Source organism: Prionailurus bengalensis, chromosome E4 (assembly GCF_016509475.1).
Source record: "Prionailurus bengalensis isolate Pbe53 chromosome E4, Fcat_Pben_1.1_paternal_pri, whole genome shotgun sequence".
NCBI classification, from domain to species: Eukaryota; Metazoa; Chordata; class Mammalia; order Carnivora; family Felidae; genus Prionailurus; species Prionailurus bengalensis.
The window spans coordinates 67,637,225-67,650,397 of NC_057360.1; the positions used below are offsets into that span (position 1 = coordinate 67,637,225).

A 13,173-nucleotide genomic window follows, 5' to 3' on the forward strand; every position below is an offset into this window, starting at 1 on the left:
CATCTGTCAAGTTCACCGTCTTACAGGGCACCGCTCGTGGTGGCCCCTACACCATCACAGCAGTAACGCCAAACGTCACTCGTCGCGGATCACCACAAAAATATACTCCTGGAAAAGGGCTAGATACCGTGACAATCACCACAACGTGGCACAGAGACAGGAAGTGAGCGAACGCAGCTGGAAACACGGCGCCGAGAGACGCGCTCCCCGTAGGTTCCCGCAAACCTTCCGTGTGTAGCACCGGGCCGGCCAAACCGGGTCTGCCTGCGCTGCAAATGCCCGATGCCCAGACCGTGTATCTCAGACCAACTAAAGCACAACCGCCTGTAGGGACACTTAGACGCTGGCAGTTTTTAAAGCTCCCCAGCTGGTTCCACTGTGCAAGTGGGAGCGAGGAGTGCCACACAGATGTCCCGGCTGAGAGAATGCCGACCTACTGAGCGCGGGGCCTCTGGGTACGGCTGTCCCGCCAAGGAGACACGCAGTACGTGTGTCATAAGGAGACTGTCAAACGCCTTCCTTCAATGAAGACGTGATATGCATAATGGCATTACTGTGACCTCCCACGCTAGGAATTCAGACAGAAAGGATACTCTGCCATGACTTTGCTCCACCCAAGCTAGACTGATTTCCTGCCAATCAGCAATTCTTTTTCCAAACGAGTGTCTCTCAACTGGGGCAATTTTGCCCCCTGGGGGACGTTTAGTAATGTCCGGAAGCATTTTTGGTTGTCACAGCTTGGGGGGGGAGGGGGAGGACATCTAATGAGCAGAGACGAGGGACCAGGGACCTTGCTAACCATCCTGGAATGTGCAGGACAGGCTCGCACCACACATCACCCAGCCTCAAACATCAACAGAGAGTACTGAAGTTGAGAAAGATTGTTCTAAGTCTCGAATCCTCCAGGAAACTATGGTTCATTAAGACTAACATCACTGGTTTTGTAATTTGTTAGAAAACACAGAACCTGTCATGCTGCCTTCCGTAATCCTCATCGGGTCTATTTCCCCATGTGTGGACCCTTCGAGGGGCACTGGGGCTACAGAAGTAGAGGAGTTTCTTCGAGACGCTGACGACGACGACAAACTCCCGCAGGCCCCAGTTTGCCGCAGCGCGCACTCGGTCCCCAAATGACAGGGGGGCGAGGGCTGATGCAATGACACGAACTCTCCTGATGCAGAAGCAAAGGATGGGAAGGGGGAGGGATCACGATTGCTTCCCGGGCCAGGGGACACTCTGGATCTTCCATAATACCCGCACCTGCAAAATTCCTCAAGGAATGGACCCCAGACTCATGACACATCAGAGTTTTCTTTTTTCTTTTCTTTGAGAGAGAGGGGATTGGGGGGGGGGCGCAAGTGAGCAAGGGGCAGAGAGAGGGAGAGTGAGGATCCCACCAGGGGCTGAGAGAGAGAGAGAGAGAGAGGGAAGAAACATGGGGCTTGTGTTTTTGTTTGTTTTTTTTTTTTACCCAAAGTGGGGCTCATGCTGACCTGTTGCGGGGCTCAAACCCACAAACCGTGAGATGGTGACCTGAGCCAAAGCCAGATGCTTAACTGGCTGAGCCACCCAGACGCCCCCACACGAGGCGTGTTCTGTGAAGACGTATGTCCAGCCTTAACACCCCAGGATTTTCGGGCTCAGTGGTATACCTACATTGATCTCAACCCATCTATAGATTTAGATTATTATTCTCAAGTAGAAACACATAAAGACTTAAGGAAAAAGACATAGAAAAAATAATCCGATCTATTGAGGTGCTAATGTTGTAGGTAACTTTCTTTTCTTGATATTTATTTGTAATGTTATTAGCAATAAGCAATATTGGCAATATTGTTTACGTAGTAAAAACTGTCCAAACCTCACTAACGTGTCCATGTTAGAAACCATTTTTTATGAGACCTAAGCAAAACCATTTTTACAGTAACATAATAACGAGAGATTGCTGTGTATATGAGATTATTCAACTGCAACCCTGCTTCTGATATTAAAGGAAAGAATTAAGTATCTGCCCCCGTACATCCCCATACAATGAAACAGCATGCGGCCGATTAAAAACAAAACCACCTAGCAGCTCTCTGCAAACTAATGAGCAAAAATGTCCGACACACACTAAGTGGGGAAAAAGCACAGAACAGCGTATATAGTTAGCTACTGTCTGCGTAAAAGGGGGAAAACGTATACACAATTTGCTCGTAAAAAGGTACATATTTTGAAGGACATACAAAAATTGATAATACCGGTTGCTTTCAAGGAGAGGAAATAGGTTCCTATGGGGCAGGAAAAGCGAGTGGTGTCTTTTGCACTTTTTGAATCTGAACCACTGCTATCATCCAGGCAGAGAGTAAATTTTGTAAAATGAAATCAACAAACCCTGAGTGAATTCTTAGAAGCTAACACACAATTTTCTGCATGAATTATACTGCTGTGCATCAAACCGTGTGAGAGCAGGGCTCAAGATAAATAGTTAAAAATAGCGGGTCCTTACCCCAACACCACACCCCAGTCTACCTTCAGACTGTCTGACAAGCCCTTTGGTTTCTCAGATGAATACCTTCCAGGTAACATTTTCTACAGGAAAAAATAACGTTGTGGTAAGCTTGTGGGACTCTAGTTTTTTTCTTCTCTCTGAGACCAAGTTTCCTATCTGTAGGACACGGGCACTCGAGTGTGTTTTCCAGACTCTGCCCCCTCTCGTCATTTAACTTTCACCAAGTTAAGAGCAGTGACAGTCCTGACGTACAGAAGATAAAAGGGCTGTGCGGGTAAAGGCGGAAGCAAGGAGCACCGCTTTGGTACTTCCTTTCTTCCGGCGACTAAAGCACAGCAGAAAAACATCTAGGGCTCCAACGATAGCAATAGCTAACCTATTACGAACACTCCCTAGAAGTCAGGCACTGTTCTAAGTGCTTTATGTGAATTAACTCCTTTTACCTTTACAACAATCCTATGACGTAGGTAATATGTCCAATTTACAAAGAAAACAGCGTGGCAAGTATGGCAAAAAGGTTAAAAGCAGGGACCCCAGAATCTAAGTGATGAAATCTGAATCCCAGCTCTCCTACTTAACAGCTGTGTGACCTTGAGCAACTTAAACTTTGTGCATCTGTTCCCCCATTTCTAAAACGGAGAGCTTCTAGAAGGTAGTATGGAAATCTACACTGTGTTATGAAGTCTCTACCCAAGTTTCACAGCCAAGGAGAAGTACTGGGCTTTGCACCCATGCAGCCTGGTGGGTCAACTTCCAGTTTGCTAAAAGGCAATCCATCACCTGAAGCATGAGTTTAAAATCTCAGTACCCCCACCCCCCAAATTTCAGAGTTCTTCCCTTTTTAAACAGAAAATGATTTACAGACTATTATGCTTATACAGCACTGACTCTTAACTTGTCAAATGTGAAGTCAATCGTGATGACATTCCAGTTAAGTTTTATCTTTAAATTTTTAACACTTGAAACCTTATTTTAAAGTATATAGTGAAGAAGTTTTCCTGCTTGTCTACATTTATTTATTTTTGAGAGATAGAGACAGTGTGAGCAGGGGAGGGGCAGAGAGAGAGGGAGACACAGAATGGGAAGCAGGCTCCAGGCTCTGAGCTGTCAGCACAGAGTCCGACACAGGGCTCGAACCCACCAACTCAAGCCGGATGCTTAACCGACTGAGTCCCCCAGGCGCCCCTCCTGCTCACGTAAACTGCATTTAGCCAACAGCGCAGCAAGGAAGCAGCATGAAATAAATGTTTACTTACTTCTGTTCCAGTAGGCGAATCTGAAGAGCTTAGCTAAGACAGCTGCTGTGCAGCACCAGCCTAGAACCCAACGGCCCACCTAAGCTCGAGGACTGTCCCCAGAAACAGAGCAGCAGGGAGATACTGGAAATGTAGGCAGCTTTGTCCAGTGCCCGTCACTTTGCTTAGGGCACAGTTTCAGGTGAGCCACACCCTCATTTGCATTAAAGCGTAAATCCACAATCCAAGGAGGTCTTCTGGAGCTTAATCACGATTTGGCTCCCTCCCCTTTCCGTAGGAGCTTCCTACTGCTGCTGTGACAAATCTCCACAAATTTAGTGGCATAAAACAACACATTTGTCACCTCAGAGTTCTGTGGGTTGGAAGTCCAAAAGCCAAGCGTGTGGAGGGTTGTGTTCCTTCCGGGGGCTCCAGTTCAGAGAGGCTGCTCTTCCATCTTCAAAGCTGCGACAGCTGGCCAAGCCTTTGTCACAGAGCAGCATGCAGACATTGACCCTACTGTGTCCCTCTGCCGTCTTTTCCGAACTCTTGTAATTACGGTGGGCCTACCGGATAATCCAGGATAATCTCCCTGTTTCAAGGTTAGCTGATTAGCAAACTTAATTCCCTCTCGCCACATAACAAACATATCCACGGGTTCCAGGGACTGGGATGTGGGCATCTTTGGGGGAACCATTATTCTGTCTTCCATACCTTCCTTGGTTCAAGGAACTCAGGTTTCCTTCGTTCAAAAAGGTCATCTGACTGAACACCTGACATATCTTGGTAGGCACTGGGGCATACACAAGTAACAGAGTACTGTCTTGTCGATACTTAGCTGACAATTCATGAAAGCAAGATGGAGGCAGCCACCGTAAGTAACTTTCCTCGCGCACCGGTGTCGGGGGAATAACATTAAGTACCTTTTTTTGGTAGAATATGTAATTATGTCGGTGATGACAAACGTTTACTGCAAAGACAATGTGGTATAATGAAAAGGTCTTTTTTGTGGTGGTTGTTTTGGCTTTTGTAAAATTTAGGCTTCGGGCCCAGCACGGAGCCCAAGGCAGGGGCTTGAACTCACGACCCTGAGATCGAGACCTGAGCTGAGATCAAGAGTCCCTGAAAAAGGTTTTTAAGACAGGCGGAGGGGGGCACCTGGGTGGCGCAGTCGGTTAAGCGTCCGATTTCAGCCAGGTCACGATCTCGCGGTCCGTGAGTTCGAGCCCCGCGTCGGGCTCTGGGCTGATGGCTCAGAGCCTGGAGCCTGTTTCCGATTCTGTGTCTCCCTCTCTCTCTGCCCCTCCCCCGTTCATGCTCTGTCTCTCTCTGTCCCCCCCCCCAAAAAAAAAAAATTAAAATAAGACAGGCGGAGTGAAACCTAAAGGTTAAGTTACTAGACTCCTCTGAGCCTCAGGCTTCTCATCTGTAAAATGGGGGTTAAGATGATCTATCTCAAAGTGCTGTTTAAGAAGCGGGAGCACGTGTTCTCCATACAAGGAATCCCACAAATGCTCACTCTTCTGCTCCAGAGACTTTTCGTTTTGAGCATTCTTTCAACATTTCCATGACTCACTTAGTACTAGGGCTATAAAATACAAAAGAAGTGTTAGGCCTCCTCCCAGCCATCCAATTTAAAATGCTGGCGGGGTAACACATTTGCATACGTGACACAATTAAAGAAAGATCAAAGTACACCTGAATGGGTTCCCCGAGATAGGACTTCAGGTGGTTAGGAAAGGCTAGTATATAGCGAGGTAATGAAAGCCGATTTCCTCTTTACTTTGAGAGAGAAAAAAAAAAAAAAAAAAAGCAAACAAAACCCAACCCATACACTGAAATGTAGCAAGGGGGAAATCTAGCAGAGTGATTTTCACAGGGGTCCCTAGGTCCCTGCAAGTCCACGCACGTGGAGCGAAGGGGAACGCAGGTGATCCCTCCCCTTATCGATTCTGCTTTACCCTATGGAGGAGACTAAGAACTCCCAGAGTAGGCACACTTTGGGTTTTCAAAGTCAGTCAATCCATAGTTCTCCCCGGTTCAATCATTAAGAAAAAGTACACGCTGGCGCAGAAGTCTGAGGAGTGTGTCAGGCCTCGTTTTGCCTTGTTTTATTAAGGACGCGAGGGGACAGGACACACAACTGCCCGCTACACCCCCAAACCTGACCTACATCGCCAGGGCCGTGAACGGTAGCGGAAGGCTCTCCACCTGCCCTGTGCCCAGGGGCTAATCCTACCTCACGTATAGTCTTCTAGTTCAGACGCCAACGCCGAAGGCCGACTTGGAGTCCACTAATCTTTACGTCCAGGCTTTCCTTTCTTTTTGATAACGAAGAAAAACTACTTTCTCAAGGACACGGCGGACAGGGGGGATCGAGTCCGGCACTGAACCAGAAGGACGCGGTTTCGTCATTCTCCACCCTCCAGCTGCCTAACGAGGGTGAGGATGCATCGTCCACCCGAGAGGAAAGCGTAAAAGCGCCCCGGAACCTCAAGCGTACGGACGGCGCCGTGAAACCCAAGAAATCCAGCCCGGCTTTAGAAAGAAAAACACAAAGAGAGCCAGGCGACCGCGGCGCGGGCTCCCCCCCCCCCCCCCCCCCCCCCGGCGCCGGTCCGCGGCGCGGAGCCCGCCGGCCCTCCCGGCCTCGCTCTCTACCTCGCGGGGGCTCAAGCCCCGGCACCGGCTCCTTGCCGCCCGAGGGGCGCACCAGGCCTCCGCCGACGCCGACCCGCACGCTCCGCGCCTCCCGCAGCCGACCGGCGAGCTCCGGCCGTCCGGCAGGAAGCGGCTCACCGCGCAGCCGCCGCGGCCTCCAACCGCCTGTCGGCGGAGGGGAGCTGGGCCGCCCCGGACGCGCCCACCGGGGCCCGTCGGCGGCCGGCGGAGGCGAGCCCGGGCGGCGCGGCGCGGCGGCCGGGGAGGTGAGTCGCCCCGGGCCTCCGCCCGCCCCTCGGGTGATCGCGGCCCTCCCGGCAGCCCCGCCGCCGCGCCGCCCGCACCCCCCCGCCCCGCGCCCGCGGCGGCGCGAATGGAACGGTCCGGCGGGGGGGATTGTGGGAGGCGCACGCGCGAGGGGCGGAGGGCATGTGGGGGGGCGGAGGAGGCGGCGGCGGCGGCGGCCGTGGCGGCGGTTGGTGGCCGTGGGGGCGGGGAAGGGGGGGGGAGGAAAGAAGAGGCGGTGGAGGAGGAGGCCGGGGCTCGCGCCGCCGAAGGTACGCGTGAGGGCCCGCGCCCGACCGTCCTGACAGGGGCCGAGGGGGAGCGGGGGGCCGTGCGAGCGGGCGCCCCCGAGCGAGCGCGGACGGGCCGGCGGGCGCGCCAGGCGGCCGAAGGCGGGGGTTGGTGGGAGAGCGAGCGACGAGCCCGGAGCCCGTCCGGCGCGTGCGGGCGGGCGTGCGCGCTCCGCCGCCCGAGTCGGGGGCGGGAGGGGGCGGGGGGGGCCGCGGGGAGGGCCTGGGAGGGGAGGTGGGGGGGCACGAGGCGCCCTTCGCTCGCGCCCGCCCTCCCTCCCGAGCAGCCGCCGCCGCCGCCGCCGCCGCTCTGCCGCCGCCGCTCCCGCCGCCATTTTGGGTTCGCTTTGCGGAGGGGGAGACGATCCCCGTCTCGGTTGCGGGACCGCCTCCCCTCGGTGGCCCCCGCTCGGCCCCACGCCTTTCCCTTCTCCTCTCTCGCGTCTCCGCCAGTCCGCTCCCCCGCCGGCCGCCTCCTGACAGGCGGCAGGGATCCGCCGCGGACCCGGGGAAGCGGAGGAGCCTGCTGGCGGCCGCCCCCCTTCCCCACTTCCCTGCACTCTCATCTCGCTCGGCCTCGGCCTCTGACACGGTGAGCACAACCGCCTGCGGAGGCCTCGGGCCTAAGTGCTCCCGGAGCGGCGCGGCCCCCGGCGGCCCGGGAGCCACTGTCACCTCCCGGACCTGGACCTCCGGGAGAGCGGCGGGCGGGGTGGGGGAGGGGCGCGAGGCAGGGGATCCTGAGCGGACCGGGAAGTCCCTCCCGGCGGGGGGCGGGGGGGGGGGGAAGGGGTGTCCCTGACGGGCGGGCTCCGGGCCTGGGGGGGAGGGGGCGGGAAAGTCGGCGCGGGGAGGCGGAGTCGGCTGCGCCCCTGACAGGTTAGTTGGCGCGTCGGGGAGGCGCGACGGGAGCATCCCCCCCCCCCCCCCGTCGGGTCGGCGTCCGCGGCGGGAGAGGGGGCTCTGCGGAGGGTCGCTTGCGGGCGGGGCCGGGGCCGCGGTGCCCCTGAGGCGCTCGGCGGTGCGTGGGAACGAGCGGGAGACCCCCCCCCCCCTCCTCCCCGGGTCGTAAGTTTGAGGACTGTGCCCGGGTAGTTTGTGCGGGGTCTGGGAGGCAGGTGGTGTTCCGGGGTGCAGCGGCTGTGGCGGCGTGTGTGCGCAGGGCAGGAGGGTGGGAACGCGTTCCGGAAGACCCTGCTGGTGCTCGTGGCGGGGTCACGGAGTTCCCCTTCAAGTCACCTTCTTTTCGAGGCGAAATTCGGGGTGGCCCCGTCGGGCGGATGTGCGTGTCTGTGGCAGAAATCGGGAGCGCGTCGGGGCTCGGGAAGGAGGAGCCGTGGCGGGGTTTTTTACGCGGCCCCACACGTGCCCGCGGGGCCGGGGGTGGGACGGACCTGCCGGGGCCGCCTGTGGTCGTCTGAGCAGGGGGGACGGCGTCGGCGCGAACACCCGCCGTGTCTGCTGCGAGGGTACCGAGAAGGGGGGGCTTTCCGCTGGCCCGAGGTGGCAGTAGCACGTCGCGCGGAGTGAAGCTTCCCTGGTCCTCGCCGTACTTTCTCTGTTCCTTTGTGATGCTGCCCCTCGGGGAAGATGGTGGGGAAGGTGTTTTCTCCCGTCGCGTAAAGTAGGAAGTCGAGGCAGAAAGAGATGCTCCTGCAAGGTCACGCTTTCCCGTGGTGGCGACGCTGGGACTGTGGCTCCAGGCGCGCGGCTGCTTGCCCGCGGAGGGCTTGGGGCGCGGGCCCCGCCGCGCTGGGAAGCGGGGCGTGTGTGGCCGCTGGCGTCCGGTGGACCTGGGGCGCGCGGAGCGTAGGGCGTGCGGCCCGGAGGGCTGTGCGCAGCGGGCGCCCGGGACCGGGGTCCTGGCTTATGGAGGGAGCAGGGCGTTCGTGACACTTCAGGCTTTCGTGGCCTGGGCTTGTGCCGGGGTCGCCGTCTGGGGGCTGACGGCTCGACTCGATCTAGGCAGAAGGAGCTTCCTTCCCTGGCTCAGCGGGTGTTTACCGAAGAATTCCTCGGTAAACGCTCCCGGTCTTGGGGTGGGACTCAGTGACCCTGTGGACACAGCCTGGCTGCCTCTGAGCGGGCTTGCCTGGACCAACGGAGGTGTTGGGGGCCGGCCAGGCAGACAGACCAGCGTGGAGCTGAGACCCAAAAACTTCCCTGAAAAGTCTGTTCGGTTTGCAGGGAAGTTAGACATCCGGGCATTTTCCTACGGAAGGCTCTCGCCCGAAAGGGTGGCAAGCTTGCGACGCCGGGTGCCTGGCTTCGCATTTTCTTCTGGCATTCGTGAACTCACTGTTTCGGGGATCTGGGAGTCGCTGCTGTACGTGCCCGTGGAGTTTGGAACTTTGGGGTTGGGCTGAGGGAGGTCTTCCAAATGCAGATTTTGCAGTAAGCCCCCCCCCCCCCCCCCCCCCCCCCCCCCCCCCAGTGAATACGAGGGGGAAAACTCTTGAACCTAAGCGAGCTGGCTCTATGTCTGGAAAGTAGCATGTTTTCGATATGCTAGACTAGCAGGTCTCTAAAGTTTTCTGGGGTCGCATATCCTGCTGAGAATTTGATGACGGACCCCGACTGTTAAATGAGCGGAAGTGCAGTCACACTATGCACACCACGTCAGGAACTTAAATTGTGACGAAGTAGAACCTTTTTATACTTAGGTCTCATTTGAAGCCCTTTTAAAACCGAGCTTTGTTTGGAGATGAAGATGTTGGTGTGAGTTTAAGGTGACAGATTGTGTGAGTTTTTGATTGAGCATGCTGCGAGTGAGGAGAGCTTTCAGGTCGTGTCTTTTCATTTTATTCTTTACAAACTCATTTTTGCAGTGTTCGTAGAGGATTCTGAATTAGGTGGTAAGAAAATACGTCGACAAAAATACATAGCTTTATTTTTTTCATTACCTTTTTATTCTTAAACTCCTCTCTTCCCAGTTGTGCCTTGGGTCTGAGGCTTTTGAAGCTCATTCCTTGGAGTTTATCTTACTTATAACAAACATTGACTTAATTCTACGTAGGAGACACAAAGGTGAGTAATAACGTGCCCTCAGTCCTTGAAGAGATTCGTGCAGTTGAAGCGAAGGATGGTATGATGGTGCTGGCTTTCCAAAGGGCGAGGAGGAGGGAGGAATGTTCCCAGAAGTTGAGGATTCGTGACTTAATTGCAGAGTTTTTGCCATCACTAATTCGCAGGAAGCGGTAGTCTTCCTGCTGTCTGCGGGACTTTGTAGCTATCGAGCGTGTTTTGGTATCACCTGGTGTTCTTGGCCAAAGGCTCTCTGGTTTGAAAACCAGGCGTACTTGGGTCGTATTCCTTATCTTGTTTCCGATGTATTTCTGTAGTGAGTTTGTAACAAAGGTCTTAATGTCATTTGTGGGTATTCATGCATCCAGAAAACACTTACTGGGGAAAAAATGCACTTGGTCTTAGACGAAAGGCCAAGAAGCTTCTGGGGTAAAACGCAGTAGCTATTTGATAGACTGCCCGTGAATTGAGTATTGGAAATTTAAAATAATTACTGAATTTTTAAAAAATGTTTTTGATGTTTGTTTATTTTTGAGAGAGAGAGAGAGAGAGAGAGAGGGGGATGGGCAGAGAGAGAGGGAGATGCAGAATCTGAAGCAGGCTCCAAGCTCTGAGCTGTCAGCACAGAGCCTGACACGGGGCTTGAGCCCATGAACTAGGATATCATGAACTGGACACTTAACCGACTGAGCCACCCAGGTGCCTCTCGCCCCCCCCCCCCCTTTTTAAATAATTACTGAATTTTTAAAAGAACAAGAAATTCAGAGAGTGTTTGGATAGCACAGATCACAGGACTTGGTAAGGTAAGGAAAGGTCTGGAGAAAAGTGGTTTGATTATCCCTTCTCTTCATTGTCATGGCCTGTGTGTTGTGTAGATTTGTGAGGAGTTTAATATTTTCTCTGATTTTTAACTTGGGTAGGAGATTGTGGGTTTTTAAAATAACATTACATACGTTTGTGTCTTGTTAATCTGTGCATATAGTTCAATATGTATTTAGTCTTATACGTATGAGATAGTTTGTAATTTAAAAAATAATGCTTGTAATAATTGCAGATTATTCAGGATCTTTGAGGATCAAGAAATGAAAGCAGTCTTCACGGCATAGTCTTGAGCTGTGTTCTGAAATATGGAGCGTGACTTCCCTGTGTCTTGCTAGGCATTGTGTCTTTGCACTCTCGCAGGACCATTTGAGGTTTTAGTCGTTGTCTTCCATACCTCACGAATAAGTGACCGTGTTCAGTCCTGCCAACATGATCTGGCTGTACACAATAGAGAAGTTTTACCATATGTGTGGGTGATGCATCTCTGGTTAAAAATTTCATATTGCTGCCTGAGATTTTTAAAGGTGCATATAGTCTTACTGATGTCTGCTGTGAAGTCCACTTTATGCCAGCCCTTCCAGAAGCGTAACATATCTCTTTTTTTTAATGTTTATTTATTTTTGAGAGAGAGACAAAACGTGAGTGGGGGAGGGGCAGACACACACACACACACACACACACACACACACACACACACACACACAGAATCTGAAGCAGGCTCCAGGCTCTGAGCTGTCGACACAGAGCCTGACACGGGGCTCGAACCCATGAACTAGGATATCATGACCTGAGCTGAAGTTGGACACTTAACCAGACTGAGCCACACAGGTGCCCTGAGGGATGACATACCTTAAACCTGGCTGCCATAAAAGAGGGAAATGAAAGTAATTTTTGTTTTATTTTGAGATGTTTTGCTAGTTTTTTCAAATTATTTATTTCTTTAAATTTCTTGAAAATTTTTTTGTTTATATTTTGTGTGGGGAGGTTAGCTTTTTCATACTTAACGATTTGTCTTCTTAGTGATAACTGTCAATCTTACATTTCATGTTTTAGAAATGAGTATTTTAGTGACTGCTACATCGGGGGTGGTTAATGGCAGTGTGAGGTTGACACAACATAATTATGGATTTAAGAGATGACAGAAATTTGATAACCTTGTTTTTTCAAGAGTTGTATTGCTTTCATTGAACATCTATTTTCACTGAACATCTAATCTATAACATTTTATTTTAGCATTAATTGGTTTTGCTTTTCATTGTTTTTATTTATTTTTTTTAGAGAGAGAGAGAACCTTAAGCAGGCTCCACGCTTTGCATGGAGTCAGACACAGGGCTCAGTCCTGGGATTATCTGGGATTATCACCTGAGCTGAAATCAAGAGTCAGATGCTGAACTGACTGAGCCACCCAGGTGCCCCTGCTTTTCATCATAGTTTTTAGTCATTTGGTCTTAGACATATGCAAGTTGATGACAGGGTTGTATGTGTACCTTTTCCCATTTTATTTGATTCATTTTTTAAATATAGGAAGTTTCAAACATAACAAAAATAAAGAGAATTAATGTAGTGAGTCCTTACGTACTCAACATCCAGCTGCAACCCGTAGGTAGGTAACCCGTACCTAGCTATCACACTGTCCCCATCTGCGACCTCTCTGCCTTCTTCCCCGCTTTGTTTATTTTGAAACAAACCTTACAGATATTATATCATTTCGTTCATAAATACTTCAGTGTGTGCGTTCTTTTTACACTTAAATGGGGAATTATTTCTTCGTAGTTAGGTTTATATAACTTTTTAAATAAAAGTATCTGATAAGTGGAGTTAAACTACTTCTAATCTCTTTTACCTGTCAGTTGTGATTCCCTCTGCAAACTATTAGAAATGAATGGCGTAGAATTCACCTCACTGCTTTTAGATGTTTGCATTGAAAAATGCGTGAACAGTTTCTGTGTTTGCCAGAAAAGCTTATCAGCTTTTTCCTAATGTACAAAGTGAGAAATAATGTGTCTCTTGTAGTCTTTTTTTTTTTTTTTAAAGTCATAGTGACAAGACACTAAAAAATGTTTTTGTGTTCTTGATTTTCTAACTGGACCCAATTACTGCAAAGAAATCCAATGATAACTGGTAATGTTGAACAGGAGCCGGAATTGGTCTAAAATCCGACTTAAAGAGTATAAAATAACATTATTTTGAATTTTGAAATTCTGATTGTGGACATTTGAAAGTCCATACCATTGCTTCAGTTGTTAAATAGGAATCATGGTACGGAGCATAATAATCATGATGAGTAGAAACACTGTAGAAAAAGAAAGTAAATATTCCTGTTAGGAAGATAAATCAAAGTGTTGAGATTTGAAGTGATTGTGAG

The 13,173-nt window shown here is 51.5% G+C and overlaps 2 protein-coding genes across 9 annotated transcripts in view; one reads left to right on the forward strand and one right to left on the reverse strand.

Moving 5' to 3' along the window:
* The window catches only part of DAP3 (death associated protein 3), a 33,785-nt gene extending 26,748 nt beyond the window's left edge, over positions 1 to 7,037 (reverse strand). For 6 of the 8 annotated variants that reach the window (XM_043568561.1, XM_043568560.1, XM_043568562.1 and 3 more), the window contains exon 1: positions 6,388 to 6,499. The gene's annotated coding sequence lies outside the window, so the exon portion shown is untranslated. Of the gene's footprint in view, positions 1 to 6,387 lie in introns of all 8 variants that reach the window. The other 2 variants (XM_043568563.1, XM_043568558.1) reach the window with 1 other exon arrangement.
* Positions 7,038 to 7,176: 139 nt separating this feature from the next.
* Positions 7,177 to 13,173, forward strand: part of ASH1L (ASH1 like histone lysine methyltransferase) — a 197,686-nt gene continuing 191,689 nt past the window's right edge. Inside the window, 1 exon segment of the mRNA XM_043568552.1 lies at positions 7,177 to 7,554. The gene's annotated coding sequence lies outside the window, so the exon portion shown is untranslated.